Source organism: Scardinius erythrophthalmus (assembly GCF_964197995.2).
Source record: "Scardinius erythrophthalmus genome assembly, chromosome: 10".
In the NCBI taxonomy this organism is placed as follows: domain Eukaryota; kingdom Metazoa; phylum Chordata; class Actinopteri; order Cypriniformes; family Leuciscidae; genus Scardinius; species Scardinius erythrophthalmus.
Genome location: NC_138230.1, coordinates 24,345,951 through 24,365,729, shown reverse-complemented (window position 1 = coordinate 24,365,729; position 19,779 = coordinate 24,345,951). Strand labels below are relative to the sequence as shown.

Genomic DNA, 19,779 nt, shown 5'->3' with positions numbered 1-19,779 from the left:
ATATATATATATATATATATATATATATATATATATATATATATATATATATATATATATCTTTAATGTATTTTTACCATGTTGAAAAAGTTTGGTGTGAATAAAATAAACCACTTAGAAGGAGTAGCTAAAAACTTCTGACATATCCAAGATCTATATGTGTACCGAGTTTCATAATAATTCATGCAAGCGTGTTTGATATATGGACCAAGTTTTCAGACCGTGTTCAAGGGGGCGCTGTTGAGCCCCCCTGCCACGCCCGTGTACCAGTTTCAGCCCGGCCCTGATGACCGTGGGTTCTGACCTGTGTGAAAAGTTTCAAGTGTTTTTGAGCACGTTAAGTGCCCCAAAAGCCCCTGAAACCTTGAAAAACAAAGATTAAATGGAATAGACAACCCCCCCCCCCACCCCACACACACACACAGACACACACAGACACAGAGAGAGAGAGAGAAAATTCTCCAGAAAATCCACATTCAAACCAAAATATCTGACTTCCTGTTGGTTGGAGCTTATAAGTGTAAATTAGAAAGTTGTCCGGCTCGATGAGAGCAATATACATACCAATTTTTGTGATTCTAGGAAAAACTAAGCCCCGATTTTTGACTAAAGGTGGCGCTACTGAGCCCCTCACCACGCCCATTTCTGAAACTTTGCACATGTCTACTGGCTAATAAATGTGATGTGTCTGTCGAGTTTCATGCATTTTCAAGCATGTGAAGAGTCTCAAAAGCATCCGAAAAGAATATTAAAGTTTGATGCGTTGCCACGGCAACAGTATCTAAGATATCAATAATCCTTTCACAAGTCTACATCTGCCATGTGTCTACATTATACACAAAGTTTGAAGCAAATCGGATAAAAATAAGAGGGTGATTTCAAAGCATTTTGAAAGTGACACACTTCCTGCTGCCAGTTGGTGGCGCTATAACTTTGACTCACAATAGTCACATCCATGTGATCGGCCTCTTACAACGAACACACTGCTGAAGTTTCATCAAGATCAGTTTATGCATGCTGAAGTTATAACACACTTCCTGTTTCCATTATTCGCCCTAAATTCGTTTCCTCGCCACGGCCAAACCGTTCGAGATATCAAAAATCCGTCCGCAATTTAGCATCCTCAATGTCTTGACTTCATACCCACCGAGTTTCGAGGGGATTGGATGATTTCTCTAGGAGGAGTACATTAAATTCCACAGCATGCGTTTCCAAACAATGCTAAATAGCCAACTTCCTGTTTGGCTGGCGTAAAACTTAGAGCACGAAAGTTGTTCGGCCCGATGAGATCTATATGTGTACCGAGTTTCATATTATTACATGCAAGCGTGTTTGATTTATGGACACGTGTTTGGATCCCGTTCCAGGGGGCGCTGTCGAGCCCCCCTGCCACGCCCGGGTACCAGCTTCAGTCCGGCCCTGATGGCCGCGGATTCTGACGTGTGTGCAAAATTTCAAGAGTTTTCGAGCATGTTAAGGGCCCCAAAAGTGCCCGAAAGGTTGACAAAATAATAATAATAATAATAAATATAGCTGCGAGCAGCGATTACGGGCCCAAGCCGGTGGCACCTGCAACCCGGGGTAGCGGTACCGCCGGCTTTGGCCCTTCATCGCTGCTCGCAGCTATATTTATATATATATATATATATATATATATATATATATATAAAAGACAGAAAATATTACCTGACTTACCTTATTCTGATTTTATGATACACTCAAAATATTCCACAACAAATCCTTTAAATTTAATGTAAAAATAAAAATGAAAGTAAGCAGTGTTGGGCTCACGTAACCCTCTCATTAGAATCAAAATGTTTCAACATTTGCGATGTATTTGGATGCTAAACTATTCTTTATTATAGGCTTTGTTCTTCACTCGTGTTCCAATATCGACGGAAAAAATCATCCTCTTCACACGCGCAAAAATGTGCTTGAAACATCACAGTGGAGCGGTGCTTACTGTGAATGTACGAATTGTACTACTGACTATTTAGAGCAGTGTAATTTTTATGTGTTAGGTTAACTATTTTATTATTATATTTTATTAAGGCTATAATGAACAGGCTGCGATGTAAAGATTGCAATGCTGGAATGTGTGTGTGTGTGTGTGTGTGTGTGTGTGTGTGTGTGTATGTGTGTTCATGTTTTTCTATCCCGGTGGGGACTTCAACCTGAATGCACACAGACTCATGGGGACTCGTGTCACAGTGGGGACCTAAATAGAGGTCCCCATGGGTAAACAAGCTTATAAATCATACAGAATGAGTTTTTTTGGAAATGTAAAAATGCAGAAAGTTTTCTGGGATAGGTAGGTTTAGGGGTAGGGTTAGTGTGAGGAGATAAAATATACAGTTTGTACAGTATAAAAACCATTCAGTCTATGGAGAGTCCCCACAAAGATAGTAAACCGTGTGTGTGTGTGTGTGTGTGTGTGTGTGGCGTGGGCGCGATTGAACAGTGGACACATAAAAACATACTCCGTCATTATACAGGACGACATTCAAACTGCAAAGTGTTAACTTATATTTGTGTACAGTCGCAATAAAACACAACATTGTGCTTTTGTAAAATAATTTCAAGCAATCCACCCCCCGAAAGCGCTAATTTTAAAATTAAACTAAAATGTTCATGGCTGCACGGGCATTCATAACGGTGCGCATCCACGGCGAGGAACGAGCAGAACAGAGTAAACGTTTTTCAGTTAATTCCTACTTTCATAGGAATTCATTTGAAACGCTCGTTCAACCACTATCAATGTCAGTGCGGACGAACATATTTTACTTTCGTTTTTAAGTTGGCGATTCAAAAGCCCCCAGCGGTGTCACACGTCGATTAACCGGTGGTAAAATATTCTCAAAGTCACATATTACCTAGTATATTTTTAGATAGATACAATAGGCCTACCTGATTTTGAACACAAGAGGGCAGTATAGCCCTATGTATGACTTGACTTTTATGGGAGTAAATAGTACAATTACTATTTTTAAACTTATAAATAATTCTTAAATTGAAAAAAAAAAAAAAAAATAATTAAATGGGTTTAGTTGGGATATTTGTATACTTTTATATAGAAATAAATGGTGTTTAATTACATTTTTTGAAGAAATGAGGCTTTTAGTTTTTCCTTTTTGGACACTACTTTAGTCCCTCACTATAGCAAAACCGTTTGAGATGTTTAATATCCGTTCACAATTTAGCATATTTAATGGATTGTCATCATTTTGAAAAAGTTTGGTGTGAATATAATAAACCAGTTAGGAAGAGTAGCTAAAAACTCAGAGTCTGAAATATCCAAAAATTCCACATTCAAATCAAAATATCTGACTTCCTATGGCTCAGAGCTAATGACTGTAAATTGGAAAGTTGTCTGGCTCGATGAGACCTATATATATATACTGATTTTTGTAACTGTTGGTAAAACTAACCCCCCCACTTTTGTCAAAAGCATGTTGAAAGTGGCACACTTCCTGCTGCCAGTTGGTGGCGCTAAAACTTTGACTCACAATAGTTACATCCATCTGATCGGCCTCTTACCACGAACACACTGCTGAAGTTTCATCAAGATCAGTTAATGTATGCAGAAGTTATTCCACTTTGTGTTTCTCTTTTCTTGCCATAAATTCGTTTCCTCGCCACGGCCAAACCGTTCGAGATATCAAAAATCCGTCCGCAATTTAGCATCCTCAATGTCTTGACTTCATGCACACCGAGTTTGGTGGGGATTGGATGAATTCTCTAGGAGGAGTACTTCGCATTCCACAGCAAGCGTTTTCCAAACAACCCATAATAGCCGACTTCCTGTTGGGCTGGCGTAAAACTTGACAGAGGGAAAGTTGTTCGGCCCGATGAGATCTATATGTGTACCGAGTTTCATATTAATTCATGCAAGCGTGTTTGATCTATGGACCAAGTTTTGGGACCCCGTTCAAAGGGGCGCTGTTGAGCCCCCCTGCCACGCCCGGGTACCTGCTTCAGCCCGTCCCTGATGGCAGAGGGTTCTGACTTGTGTGCAAAGTTTCAAGAGTTTTTGAGCACGTTAAGGACCCCAAAAGCCCCTGAAACCTTGATTAACAATATAAAAGCAATAGTCAAATCCCCCCCTCCCCTCACACACACAGAGACACAGAGAGAGGGAGAGAAAATTCTTCAGAAAATCCACATTCAAACCAAAATATCTCTCTTCCTGTTGGTCGGAGATGGCTAATGTAAATTAGAAAGTTGTCCGTCTTGATGAGAACAATACACATACCAAGTTTTGTTGCTGTTGATAAAACTAACCCCCCCACTTATGACTAAAGGTGGCGCTACTGAGCCCCTCACCACGCCCGTTTCTGAAACTTTGCACATGTCTACGGGCTAATAAATGTGATGTGTCTGTTGAGTTTCATGCAATTTCAAGTATGTTAAGAGTCTCAAAAGCATCAAAAAAGAATATTAAAGTTTGAAGCGTCGCCATGGCAACATTATTAAAGATATCAACAATCCTTTCACAGGTCTACATCTGCCGTGTGTTTACATTATACACATAAAGTTTGAGGCAAATCGGATAAAAATAAGAGGGTGATTTTAAAGCATTTTGAAAGTGACACACTTCCTGCTGCCAGTTGGTGGCGCTATAACTTTGACTCACAATAGTCACATCCATGTGACCGGCCTCTTACAACGAACACACTGCTGAAGTTTAATCAAGATCAGTTAATGTATGCAGAAGTTATAACACACTTCCTGTTTCCATTATTCGCCATAAATTCGTTTCCTCGCCACGGCCAAACCGTTCGAGATATCAAAAATCCGTCCGCAATTTAGCATCCTCAATGTCTTGACTTCATGCTGACCGAGTTTGGAGGTGATTGGATGAATTCCCTAGGAGGAGTACATTAAATTTCACAGCATGCGTTTCCAAACAACCTATAATAGCCGACTTCCTGTTGGGCTGGCGTAAAACTTAGAGCACGAAAGTTGTTCGGCCCGATGAGATCTATATGTGTTCCGAGTTTCATATTATTACATGCAAGTGTGTTTGATTTATGGACAAGTGTTCGGATTCCGTTCCAGGGGGCGCTGTTGAGCCCCCCTGCCACGCCCGGGTACCATCTTCAGCCCGGCCCTAATGGCCGCGGGTTCTGACCTGCGTGCAAAGTTTCATGAGTTTTTGAGCACGTTAAAGGCCCCAAAAGCCCCCGAACCCTTGAAGAACAATAATAATAATAATAATAATAATAAATATAGCTGCGAGCAGCGATTGCGGGCCCAAGCCGGTGGCACCGCCACCCTGGTGCCTTTAGTTACACTAAAGCCACCGGGGTGGTGGTGTCACTGGCTTGGGCCCTCCATCGCTGCTCGCAGCTATATTTATATATATATATATATATATATATATATATATATATATATATATATATATATATATATATATATATATATTTACATATATATATATATATATACATACATATATATATATACATACATATATATATACATACATATATATATATATATATATATAAATGTAACAAAAAAATATATATATATATACATCATATATATATGTAACAAAAAAAATATATATATATATGTATATATGGCGAGGCGAGGAACGGGCAGAGAAGAGCGTACGTTTTGGACATTCATCATATTGCATTGGTTTTCATTTCTTGTCCTCAAACCGAGCACCAATCTGTTTATTTTTAAGTCACACATTCTCCATTGATTAAAAAAGACAATCAAATGTATTTTTTAATGGTAGTATTTTTTTATACAGAAATAAATTATTTATAATTCAGATGAGAAGTTAGTGTTAATTAAAATTGTAAGGAAAACAAATATATTGATCTAAAATCTACTATCATTTGCTGCAAATAGGTTGACTATTTATATTTATTATTATATTTTATTACGGCTGTAATGAATCGGCTGCGATGTCAAGATTGCAATGCTGGAATGCACTGTGTGTGTGTGTGTGTGTGTGTGTGTGTGTGTGTGTGTAAGGCGTGGGCACGATTGAACAGTGGAAACATAAAAACATAGGCTACTCCGTCGGTTTGTTCATACAGGACATCATTTAAACTGCACTGTGTTTACTTATATTTATGTACACTCGCAATAAAACACAACATTGTGCTTTTGTAAAAAAAACATTCAAGCGATCCCACCCCCGAAATGGCGCTATTTTTTTAATGAAACTAAAATGCTCACGGCTGCATGGGCAATAATGCGTCTACAGCGAGAAACGAGCAGAACAGAGTGAATGTTTTTTAGTTCATTCCTACTGGACGACCGTATTTCACTTTCGCTTTTAAAGGGATACTCCACTTTAAAATGAAAATTCTGTCACCATATACTCACCCTCATGTTGTTTTAATCCTTTATGAATTTCTTTCTTCTGCTGAACAGAAAGGAAGATATTTAGGAGAATGTCAGTAACCAGACAGTTTCTGATCCCATTGACTTCCATAGTAGGAAAAAAATGTATACTATGGAAGTCAATGAGACCAGAAACTGTCTGGTTACTGACATTCTTCTAAATATCTTCCTTTCTGTTCAGCAGAAGAAAGAAATTAATAAAGGATTGAAACAACATGAGGGTGAGTATATGATGACAGAATTTTCAATTTAAAGTGGAGTATCCCTTTAAGTTAGCGATTTAAAAGCCCCCGCCGCGGTGTCACACATCAATTAACCAGTGGGAAAAAATTCTCAGTCATTCGCTATTATATTTATATATAAATACAATATACAATGGGCCTACCTGATTTTGAACACAAGAGGGCAGTATAGCCCTATGTATGACTTTTTTTTTTACTAAATAGCGCATTCTGGCTGATTTTAAACTTGTACATAATTCTTCAATTGAAAAAAAATGAATAAACCCAAAACTAGTTCTGTTTCGGTTTAGTTCTGATATTTGTATAATTTTATATAAAAATAAATGGTGTATAATTAAATTTTAAGAAGATATGAGATGTTTTCTGATTCCTTTTTTGACATTATTTTAATCCCTCGCCATGTCAAAACCGTTTGAAATATTTAATATCCGTTCACAATTTAGCATCTTTAATGTATTTTCATCGTGTTAAAAAAGTTTGGTGTGAATAAAAAAAAAAACACTTAGCAGGAGTGGGTAAAAAGCAGAGGCTGAATTTGCAAATAAATCCACATTCAAACCAAAATATCTGACTTCCTATTGGACGAAGCTAATAACTGTATATTAGAAAGTTGTCCGGCTCGATGAGACCAATGTACGAACTGATTTTTGTAACTGTGGGTAAAACTAACCCCCCCCACTTTTGTCAAAAGCATTTTGAAAGTGACACACTTCCTGCTGCCAGTTGGTGGCGCTATAACTTTGACTCACAATAGTTACATCCATCTGATCGGCCTCTTACAACGAACACACTGGTGAAGTTTCATCAAGATCAGTTAATGTATGCAGAAGTTATACCACTTCGTGTTTCTCTTTTCTCGCCATAAATTCGTTTCCTCGCCACGGCCAAACCGTTCGAGATATCAAAAATCCGTCCGCAATTTAGTATCCTCAATGTCTTGACTTCATGCACACCGGGTTTGGTGGGGATTGGATGAATTCTCTAGGAGGAGTACTTCGCATTCCACAGCAAGCGTTTTCCAAACAACCCATAATAGCCGACTTCCTGTTGGGCTGGTGTAAAACTTGACCGGGGGAAAGTTGTTCGGCCCGATGAGATCTATATGTGTACCGAGTTTCATATTAATTAATGCAAGCGTGTTTGATCTATGGACCAAGTTTTGGGACCCCGTTCAAGGGGGCGCTGTTGAGCCCCCATGCCACGCCCGGGTACCAGCTTCAGCCCGTCCCTGATGGCAGGGGGTTCTGACTTGTGTGCAAAGTTTCAAGAGTTTTTGAGCACGTTAAGGACCCCAAAAGCCCCTGAAACCTTGATTAACAATATAAAAGCAATAGTCAAATCCCCCCCCTCCCCTCACACACACAGATACACAGAGAGAGGGAGAGAAAATTCTTCAGAAAATCCACATTCAAACCAAAATATCTCTCTTCCTGTTGGTCAGAGATAGTTCATGTAAATTAGAAAGTTGTCCGTCTTGATGAGAACAATACACATACCAAGTTTTGTTGCTGTTGATAAAACTAACCCCCCCCCACTTATGACTAAAGGTGGCGCTACTGAGCCCCTCACCACGCCCGTTTCTGAAACTTTGCACATGTCTACGGGCTAATAAATGTGATGTGTCTGTCGAGTTTCATCCAATTTCAAGTATGTTAAGAGTCTCAAAAGCATCAAAAAAGAATATTAAAGTTTGAAGCGTTGCCATGGCAACAGTATTAAAGATATCAAAAATCCTTTCACAGGTCTACGTCTGCCGTGTGTTTACATTATACACATAAACTTTGAAGCAAATCGGGTAAAAATAAGAGGGTGATTTCAAAGCATTTTGAAAGGGACACACTTCCTGCTGCCAGTTGGTGGCGCTATAACTTTGACTCACAATAGTCACATCCATGTGATCGGCCTCTTACAACGAACACACTGCTGAAGTTTCATCAAGATCAGTTAATGTATGCAGAAGTTATAACACACTTCCTGTTTCATTTTTTCGCCATAAATTTGTTTCCACGCCACGGCCAAACCGTTCGAGATATCAAAAATCCGTCCGCAATTTAGCATCCTCAATGTCTTGACTTCATGCACACCGAGTTTGGAGGCGAATGGATGAATTCCCTAGGAGGAGTACATTAAATTCCACAGCATGCGTTTCCAAACAACCCAAAATAGCCGACTTCCTGTTTGGCTGGCGTAAAACTTGGAGCACGAAAGTTGTTCGGCCCGATGAGATCTACATGTGTACAGAGTTTCATATTATTACATGCAAGCGTGTTTGATTTATGGACACGTGTTCGGATCCCGTTCCAGGGGGCGCTGTCGAGCCCCCCTGCCACGCCCGGGTACCAGCTTCACCCCGGCCCTGATGGCCGCGGGTTCTGACCTGTGTGCATAGTTTCAAGAGTTTTCGAGCATGTTAAGGGCCCCAAAAGTGCCCGAAAGGTTGACAAAATAATAATAAATATAGCTGCGAGCAGCGATTACGGGCCCAAGCCGGTGGCACCGCAACCCCGGTGCCTTTAGTTACCTAAAGGCACCGGGGTGGCGGTACCGCCGGCTTTGGCCCTCCATCGCTGCTCGCAGCTATATATATATATATATATATATATATATATATATATATATATATATATATATACATACATACATACACACACATACATATATATGTATGTATATATATATATATATATATATATATATATATATATTATTGTTCAAAAGTTTGGGGTCAGTAAGATTTTTAATGTTTTTAGGAGAAGTCTCTTCTTTTCACCAAGGCTGCATTTATTGATTAAAAATACAAACAAAAACAGTAATATTGTGAAATATTATTCCAATTTAAAACAGCTGTTTTCAATTTTTTAATATTTTACATAGTAATTCATTTCTGTGATCAAAGTTGAGTTTTCAGCATCATTACTCCAGTCTTCAGTGTCACATGATCCTTCAGAAATCATACTAATATGATGATTGATGCTCAATAAATATTCATTATTATTTTCAATGTTGAAAACAGTTGTGTACAGATTTTTTTTTTTTTCAAAATGCTTTGATGAATGTAAAGTTCAAAAGAACAGCATATATTTCAAATATATATATTTTTAACATTATAAATGTCTTTACTGTAACTGTTGATCAGTTTAACTCATCCTCCATAAATAAAAGTACTGATTTATTTTATTTATTTCCCCCAAAAATAAAATTTTAATTATTAGCCTACTAACCCAAAACTTTTGAGCGGTAGTGTTTAACGTTACAAAAGCTTTAGATTTCAGATAAATGCTGTTCTTTTGAACTTTCTATTCATCAAAGACTGTACACAACTGTTTTCGACATTTAAAATAATAATGAATGTTTCTTGAGTTTTAATCATCATATTAGAATAATTTCTGAAGGATCATGTGACAGTGACGACTGGAGTAATGATGCTGAAAACTCAGCTTTGATCACAGGAATAAATAACAGTTTAAAATATATTAAAATAGAAAGCAGCTGTTTTAAATTGGAATAATATTTTACAATATTACTGTTTTTGTTTGTATTTTTAATCAAATAAATGCAGCCTTGGTGAGCAGAAGAAACTTCTCTGTTATGTGCGCGCCACAGACTGCACGCACGTCCGCTTAGAGTTCCGCCTTTTGCCTTCCGTCAATATTACGTTATTAGAAAAATATTTTTTTAGAGAATCGATTTTTTGACATTGGTGAATCGATTCAGAATCGTCCACGTCCGCATCGCGATGCATCTAAGAATAATTTTTTTCTCCCACCCCTAGATTTCATACAACAGGTTAATAAACAGTTACAATTAAGTCACTTACATTTTAGATTCAATGTTGACTGTTTTTGTTCTGTTTCAGCAGCGAAAATAGTTAAACAAAGATCACGGCAGAACCATAACGTGTTTTCTCATAACTTAACGAATCGGTTGACTCAAAGATTGAATGATCAATCCATAAACATCTGTCTTAATCATGATCGACTCATTCGAACGAATCGTTTGAACGAATGAATCAATGACTCGCTTATTAAGATGGATGCCTGGCGACACCTAATGGCGGTTTAGTGTTGTTTAAAAGCATCATTCTTTCCCACATGTGTGTGATTTGTGTGTGCAACATTATCATTATTTTTCTTTCACTATTATATTAACGATTTAAAAGCACCCACTCGTGTCACACGTCGATTAACCGGTGGGAAAATATCCTCAGACACATACCTAATAAATGTATATTTAAATACAATATTGGCCTACCTGGTAAAAAGTTTTATATACTATTTTGATGTCCTTTTGGACACAAGAGGGCAGTTTAGCCCTATGTTTGCTTTTTTGTTGAACCAAATAGCACTAAATAGCCTGTTTTAACTTTTTCATTCTTCTTGAATTGCGAAAACAGAATAAAATGGGTTTAGTTGTGATATTTGTATTCTTTTATATAGAAATAAATGGTATAAAATTACATTTTTAGAAGATTTTTAGTGTTTCCTTTTTGGACATTACTTTAATCCCTCGCCATAGCAAAACTGTTTGAGATATTTATTATCCATTCACAATTTAGCATATTTAATGTAGTTTCATCATGTTGAAAAAGTTTGGTACGAATAAAATAAATAGTTTAAGAGGAGTGGCTAAAAATTCAGAGGCTGATTTTGCAAAAAAATTCACATTCAGACCAAAATATCTGACTTCCTGATGGCCAGAGCTATTGAATGTAAATTAGAAAGTTGTCCGGCTTGATGAGAACAATATACAAACTGTTTTTTCTTTACTGTAGTTAAAACTAACCCCCCCACTTTTGTCAAAAGCATGTTGAAAGTGACACACTTCCTGCTGCCAGTTGGTGGCGCTATAACTTTGACTCACAATAGCTACATCCATCTGATCGGCCTCTTACCACGAACACACTGCTGAAGTTTCATCAAGATCAGTTAATGTATGCAGAAGTTATTCCACTTCCGTGTTTCTCTTTTCTCGCCATAAATTCGATTCCTCGCCACGGCCAAACCGTTCGAGATATCAAAAATCCGTCCGCAATTTAGAATCCTCAATGTCTTGACTTCATGCACACCGAGTTTGGTGGGGATTGGATGAATTCTCTAGGAGGAGTACTTCGCATTCCACAGCAAGCGTTTTCCAAACAACCCATAATAGCCGACTTCCTGTTGGGCTGGCGTAAAACTTGACGGGGGGAAAGTTGTTCGGCCCAATGAGATCTATATGTGTACCGAGTTTCATATTAATTCATGCAAGAGTGTTTGATCTATGGACCAAGTTTTAGGACACCGTTCAAGGGGGCGCTGTTGAGCCCCCCTGCCACGCCCGGGTAGCAGCTTCAGCCCGTCCCTGATGGCAGGGGGTTCTGACTTGTGTGCAAAGTTTCAAGAGTTTTTGAGCACGTTAAGGACCCCAAAAGCCTCTGAAACCTTGATTAACAATATAAAAGCAAGTCAAATCCCCCCCTCCCCTCACACACACAGAGACACAGAGAGAGGGAGAGAAAATTCTTCAGAAAATTCACATTCAAACCAAAATATCTCTCTTCCTGTTGGTCAGAGATCGTTAATGTAAATTAGAAAGTTGTCCGTCTTGATGAGAACAATACACATACCAAGTTTTGTTGCTGTTGATAAAACTAACCCCCCCACTTATGACTAAAGGTGGCGCTACTGAGCCCCTCACCACGCCCGTTTCTGAAACTTTGCACATGTCTACGGGCTAATAAATGTGATGTGTCTGTCGAGTTTCATCCAATTTCAAGTATGTTAAGAGTCTCAAAAGCATCAAAAAAGAATATTAAAGTTTGAAGCGTTGCCATGGCAACATTATTAAAGATATCAACAATCCTTTCACAGGTCTACATCTGCCGTGTGTTTACATTATACTCATAAAGTTTGAAGCAAATCGGGTAAAAATAAGAGGGTGATTTTAAAGCATTTTGAAAGGGACACACTTCCTGCTGCCAGTTGGTGGCGCTATAACTTTGACTCACAATAGTCACATCCATGTGATCGGCCTCTTACAACGAACACACTGCTGAAGTTTAATCAAGATCAGTTAATGTATGCAGAAGTTATAACACACTTCCTGTTTCCATTATTCGCCATGAATTTGTGTCCTCGCCACGGCCAAACCGTTCGAGATATCAAAAATCTGTCCGCAATTTAGCATCCTCAATGTCTTGACTTCATGCTGACTGAGTTTGGAGGCGAATGGATGAATTCCCTAGGAGGAGTACATTAAATTCCACAGCATGCGTTTCCAAACAACCCAAAATAGCCGACTTCCTGTTGGGCTGGCGTAAAAAGTAAAAGTATGAAAGTTGTTTGGCCCGATGAGATCTATATGTGTATTGAGTTTCATATTATTACATGCAAGCGTGTCTGATTTATGGACCAAGTTTTCGGACCCCGTTCAAGGGGGCGCTGTTGAGCCCCCCTGCCACGCCTGGGTACCAGCTTCAGCCCGGCCCTGATGGCCGCAGGTTCTGACCCGTGTGCAAAATTTCAAGAGTTTTCGAGCATGTTAAAGGCCCCAAAAGTGCCCGAAAGGTTGACAGAAAAATAAGAATAAATATAGCTGCGAGCAGCGATTACGGGCCCAAGCCGGTGGCACCGCAACCCCGGTGCCTTTAGTTACCTAAAGGCACCGGGGTGGCGGTGCCCCCAGCTTTGGCCCTTCATCGCTGCTCGCAGCTATATTTATATATATATATATATATATATATATATATATATATATATATATATATATATATATATATATATATATATATATATCTTTATATCTTTAATGTATTTTTATCATTTTGAAAAAGTTTGGTGTCAATAAAATAAACCACTTAGGAGGAGTAGCTAAAAACTCAAAGTCTGACATATCCAAAAAATCCACATTCAAACAAATATATCTGACTTCCTGTTGCTCAGAGCTAATGACTGTAAATTAGAAAGTTGTCCGGCTCGATGAGACCAATATGCGTACTGATTTTTGTAACTGTGGGTAGAAGTAACCCCCCCACTTTTGTCAAAATAATTTTGAAAGTGACACACTTCCTGCCACCAGTTGGTGGCGCTATAACTTTGACTCACAATAGTTACATCCATATGATCGGCCTCTTACCACTAACACACTGCTGAAGTTTCATCAAGATCAGTTAATGTGTGCAGAAGTTATAACACTTCGTGTTTCTCTTTTCTCGCCATAAATTCGTGTCCTCGCCATGGCCAAACCGTTCGAGATATCAAAAATCCGTCCATAATTTAGCATCCTCAATGTCTTGATTTCATGCTGACCGAGTTTGGAGGCGATTGGATGAATTCTCTAGGATGAGTACATCAAATTCCACAGCATGCGTTTTTCAAACAACCCATAATAGCCGACTTCCTGTTGGGCGGAGCTAATAACTTAGAGTGCGGAAGTTGTTCGGCCCGATGAGATCTATATGTGTACCGAGTTTCATAATAATTCATGCAAGCGTGTTTGATATATGGACCAAGTTTTCAGACCGTATTCAAGGGGGTGCTGTTGAGCCCCCCTGCAACGCCCGTGTACCAGCTTCAGCCCGGCCCTGATGAACGTGGGTTCTGACCTGTGTGAAAAGTTTCAAGTGTTTTTGAGCACGTTAAGTGCCCCAAAAGCCCCTGAAACCTTGAAAAACAAAGATTAAATGGAATAGACAACCCCCCCCCCACACACACACACACACAAAGACACACAGAGAGAGAGAGAAAATTCTCCAGAAAATCCACATTCAAACCAAAATATCTGACTTCCTGTTGGTTGGAGCTTATAAGTGTAAATTAGAAAGTTGTCCGGCTCGATGAGAACAATATACATACCGATTTTTGTGATTCTAGGGAAAACTAACCCCCCATTTTTGACTAAAGGTGGCAGTACTGAGCCCCTCACCACGCCCATTTCTGAAACTTTGCACATGTCTACTGGCTAATAAATGTGATGTGTCTGTCGAGTTTCATGCATTTTCAAGCATGTGAAGAGTCTCAAAAGCATCCGAAAAGAATATTAAACTTTGATGCGTTGCCATGGCAACAGTATCTAAGATATCAATAATCCTTTCACAGGTCTACATCTGCCATGTGTCTACATTATACACATAAAGTTTGAAGCAAATCGGATAAAAATAAGAGGGTGATTTCAAAGCATTTTGAAAGTGACACACTTCCTGCTGCCAGTTGGTGGCGCTATAACTTTGACTCACAATAGTCACATCCATGTGATCGGCCTCTTACAACGAACACACTGCTGAAGTTTCATCAAGATCAGTTTATGTATGCTGAAGTTATAACACACTTCCTGTTTCCATTATTCGCCCTAAATTCGTTTCCTCGCCACGGCCAAACCGTTCGAGATATCAAAAATCTGTCCGCAATTTAGCATCCTCAATGTCTTGACTTCATACACACCGAGTTTCGAGGGGATTGGATGAATTCTCTAGGAGGAGTACATTAAATTCCACAGCATGCGTTTCCAAACAACCCATAATAGCCGACTTCCTGTTGGGCTGGCGTAAAACTTAGAGCACGAAAGTTGTTCGGCCCGATGAGATCTATATGTGTGCCGAGATTCATATTATTACATACAAGTGTGTTTGATATATGGACAAGTGTTCGGATCCCGTTCCAGGGTGCGCTGTCGAGCCCCCCTGCCACGCCCGGGTACCAGCTTCGGTCCGGCCCTGATGGCCGCGGGTTCTGACATGTGTGCAAAGAGTTTTTGAGCATGTTAAGGGCCCCAAAAGTGCCCGAAAGGTTGACAAAATAATAATAATAATAATAATAATAATAATCCTTACGAAAACAATAGGGCTCTGCGCCCTTTCAGGGCTTGGGCCCTAATAATAATAAATAATCCTACCGGAAACAATAGGGCCTTCGCCCTTTCAGGGCTTGGGCCCTAATAATAATCCTTACGAAAACAATAGGGCTCTGCGCCCTTTCAGGGCTTGGGCCCTAATAATCCTACCGGAAACAATAGGGCCTTCGCCCTTTCAGGGCTTGGGCCCTAATAATAATAATAAACAATAATCCTACCGAAAACAATAGGGCCTTCGCCCTTTCAGGGCTTGGGCCCTAATAAACAATAATCCTACCGAAAACAATAGGGCCTTCGCCCTTTCAGGGCTTGGGCCCTAAATAGTCAACCTAACATATAACAATTACACTGCTCTGTTTAAATAGTAAGTAGTACAATTCGTACATTCACAGTAAGCACCTCTCCACTGTAATGTTTTCAAGCACATTTTCGCGCTTGTGAAGAGGATGATTTTTTCCGTCGATATTGCAACACGAGAGAAGTACAAAGTCTATAATTAAGAATAGTTTAGCATCCAAATACATGCAAATATTGAAACATTTTGATTCTAATGAGAGGGTTACTTGAGCCCAACACTGCTTACATTGATTTTTATTTTTACATTAAATTTAAAGGATTTGTTGTGGAATATTTTGAGTGTATCATAAAATCAGAATAAGGTAAGACAAGTAATATTTTTATATATATATATACGAGCAGCGATGAAGGGCCAAAGCCGGCGGCACCGCCAGCCCGGTGCCTTTAGGCAACTAAAGGCACCGGGGTTGCGGTGCCACCGGCTTGGGCCCGTAATCGCTGCTCGCAGCTATATTTATTATTATTATTATTTTTTTCTACTTCTCGGGCACTTTTGGGGCCCTTAACATGCTCAAAAACTCTTGAAATTTTGCACACACGTAAGAACCCGCGGCCATCAGGGCCGGACTGAAGCTGGTACCCGGGCGTGGCAGGGGGGCTCGACAGCGCCCCCTGGAATGGTGTCTGAAAACTTGGTCCATAAATCAAACACGCTTGCATGTAAAAATATGAAACTCAGTACACATATAGATCTCATCGGGCCGAACAACTTCCGTGCTCTAAGTTTTACACCAGCCCAACAGGAAGTCGGTTATTATATGTTGTTTGGAAAACGCATACAATGGAATGTGAAATACTCCTCCTAGGGAATTCATCCGATCACCACCAAACTCAGTGTGAATGAAGTCAAGACATTGATGATGCTAAATTGCGGACGGATTTTTGATATCTCCAACGGTTTGGCCGTGGCGAGGACACGAATTTATGGCGAATAATGGAAACAAGAAGTGTGTTATAACTTCTGCATACATTAACTGATCTTAATTAAACGTCAGCAGTGTGTTCGTTGTAAGAGGCCGATCACATGGATGTGACTATTGTGAGTCAAAGTTATAGCGCCACCAACTGGCAGCAGGAAGTTTGTCCCTTTCAAAATGCTTTGAAATCACCCTCTTATGTTTACCCGATTTGCTTCAAACTTTATGAGTATAATGTAAACACAAGGCAGATGTAGACCTGTGAAAGGATTTTTGATATCTTTAATACTGTTGCCATGGCAACGCTTCAAACTTTAATATTCTTTTTTGATGCTTTTGAGACTCTTAACATACTTGAAATTGGATGAAACTAGACAGACACATCACAATTATTAGCCCGTAGACTTGTGCAAAGTTTCAGAAACAGGCGTGGTGAGGGGCTCAGTAGCGCCACCTTTAGTCATAAGTGGGGGGGTTAGTTTTATCAACAGCAACAAAACTTGGTATGTGTATTGTTCTCATCAAGACGGACAACTTTCTAATTTACATTAATGATCTCCGACCAACAGGAAGAGAGATATTTTGGTTTGAATGTGGATTTTCTGAAGAATTTTCTCTCCCTCTCTCTGTGTCTCTGTGTGTGTGAGGGGAGGGGGGGATTTGACTATTGCTTTTACATTGTTAATCAAGGTTTCAGGGGCTTTTGGGGTCCTAAACGTGCTCAAAAACTCTTGAAACTTTGCACACAAGTCAGAACCCCCTGCCATCAGGGACGGGCTGAAGCTGGTACCCAGGCGTGGCACAGGGGCTCAACAGCGCCCCCTTGAATGGTGTCCCAAAACTTGGTCCACAGATCAAACACGCTTGCATGAATTAATATGAAACTCGGTACACATATAGATCTCATCGGGCCGAACAACTTTCCCCCGGTCAAGTTTTACACCAGCCTAACAGGAAGTCGGCTATTATGGGTTGTTTGGAAAACGCTTGCTGTGGAATTTGATGTTCTCCTCCTAGAGAATTCATCCAATCACCTCCAAACTCAGTCAGCATGAAGTCAAGACATTGAGGATGCTAAATTGCGGACGGATTTTTGATATCTCGAACGGTTTGGCCGTGGCGAGGACACGAATTTATGGCGAGAAAAGAGAAACACGAAGTGGTATAACTTCTGCACACATTAACTGATCTTGATGAAACTTCAGCAGTGTGTTCGTGGTAAGAGGCTGATCAGATGGATGTAACTGTTGTGAGTCAAAGTTATAGCGCCACCAACTGGCAGCAGGAAGTGTGTCACTTTCAAAATGTTTTTGACAAAAATGGGGGGGTTACTTTTACCCACAGTTACAAAAATCAGTACCTATATTGTTCTCATCGAGCCGGACAACTTTCCAATTTACAGTCATTAGCTTCGACCAACAGGAAGTCAGATATTTTGGTTTGAATGTGAATTTCTTTGCAAAATCAGCCTCTGAATTTTTACCCACTCCTCTTATGTGGTTTATTTTATTCCCACCAAACTTTTTTAACATGATGAAAATACATTAAAGATGCTAAATTGTGAACGGATAATACATATCTCAAACACTTTTGCTATGGCGAGGGATTAAAGTAATGTCAAAAATGGAAACACTAAAAGCCACATACCTTCTAAAAATGTAATTATACACCATTTATTTCTATATAAAATGATACAAATATCAGAACTAAACCAATTTTATTCTTTTTTTTTTCAATTTAATAATTGTTTAAGTTTAAAAACAGCCAGAATGTTTTTTTTAGTCCAAAAAATAAATAAATCATGTCATTCATAGTGCTATACTGCCCTCTTGTGATCAAAATCAGGTAGGCCTATTGTATCTATATAAAAATATAGGCCTACTAGGTATGTGATGGTGAGGATATTTTACCACTGGTTAATCAACGTTAATCAATGTTGTGGAATATTTTGAGTGTATCATAAAATCAGAATAAGGTAAGACAAGTAATATTTTCTGTCTTTTATATTTATATATATATATATATATACTGTATATCGCCGCTGTCGGGCGGAATCCTCGTATCTCCAAAACCAATATTTTTCAGGAAATAAAAAAAATGCATATTTTTTGAGTTATTAAACATTGTATCGTTAAAGTTGGTATTATACCTTATATTGCTATCATATACTGTTGTGTACCAACATTAACACAACATTTCCCCATAATAATGTTTAAATGGAGATATGAGATTTATGACTTGAAAGCAGGGAGATACGAGGTTACGCTGTCATTGATTTGAATGGTACGGACACAGACGTCGCTGCTGTCAGCTGTGTTCATCAAAGTCTGCGGTCGCGTTGAGCCTTTTGACAAGAGATAAGGCTTTAAGAGCTATTCAAAGCTAATGATTGTGGTTACATACATATTCCTAAATTCTATTTTAAACGTTTAAGATCTATGAGTAATGCAATACCAAAATAAAACGTTAAACAGGCTGTCTAATAGGCGGAAATTAATCTGCACGCAAAGTCGGCTGTCGCGTTGAGCCTTTTGACGAGAAAAGGCTTCAGTAGTTACAAAAACTAATGACTGTGGTAACATACATCTTCCTAAACTCTATTTTAAAGGTTTAAGAGCTATAAGTAATGAAATACAAAAAACGATGAGGTGACTAGGCTGTCTAATAGACAGAAATTAGCCTAATCTGCATGCAAACTTACCTTCGTGGCTCATAGGCTTCATTCTGCACATAAGCATTACAGCTATCGATTTTTAACAAAACAGATACTCAAATGTATCTAACCTAACTATTTTCACTCGTTATTGTTTAAAAAACAGACAAGAGTTATCCAAAGATAGGCTTACTTGGCGCCATTAGACAGCCCTTTTTCTCCCATAAATAAAAACTTGCTACTATTTTACATGCACAGTGCCAAGAGAGGCATAGTCTAGAAATAGCTGAACAGTAAAATAAAAATAAAAGCTGAGTCAGTAAAATAATAAAACAATAATTTAATGGTGGTATCCAAACCATTCAATTAAATTCAAGTATTATATCAGATACATTTAAAAACTTCAATGCACATG

The 19,779-nt window shown here is 39.0% G+C and overlaps 1 protein-coding gene across 8 annotated transcripts in view; it reads right to left on the bottom strand.

The window, feature by feature from the left end:
- Positions 1 to 19,779, bottom strand: part of thrb (thyroid hormone receptor beta) — a 252,796-nt gene that overhangs the window by 120,247 nt on the left and 112,770 nt on the right. The gene's annotated exons all lie outside the window — the stretch shown is intronic.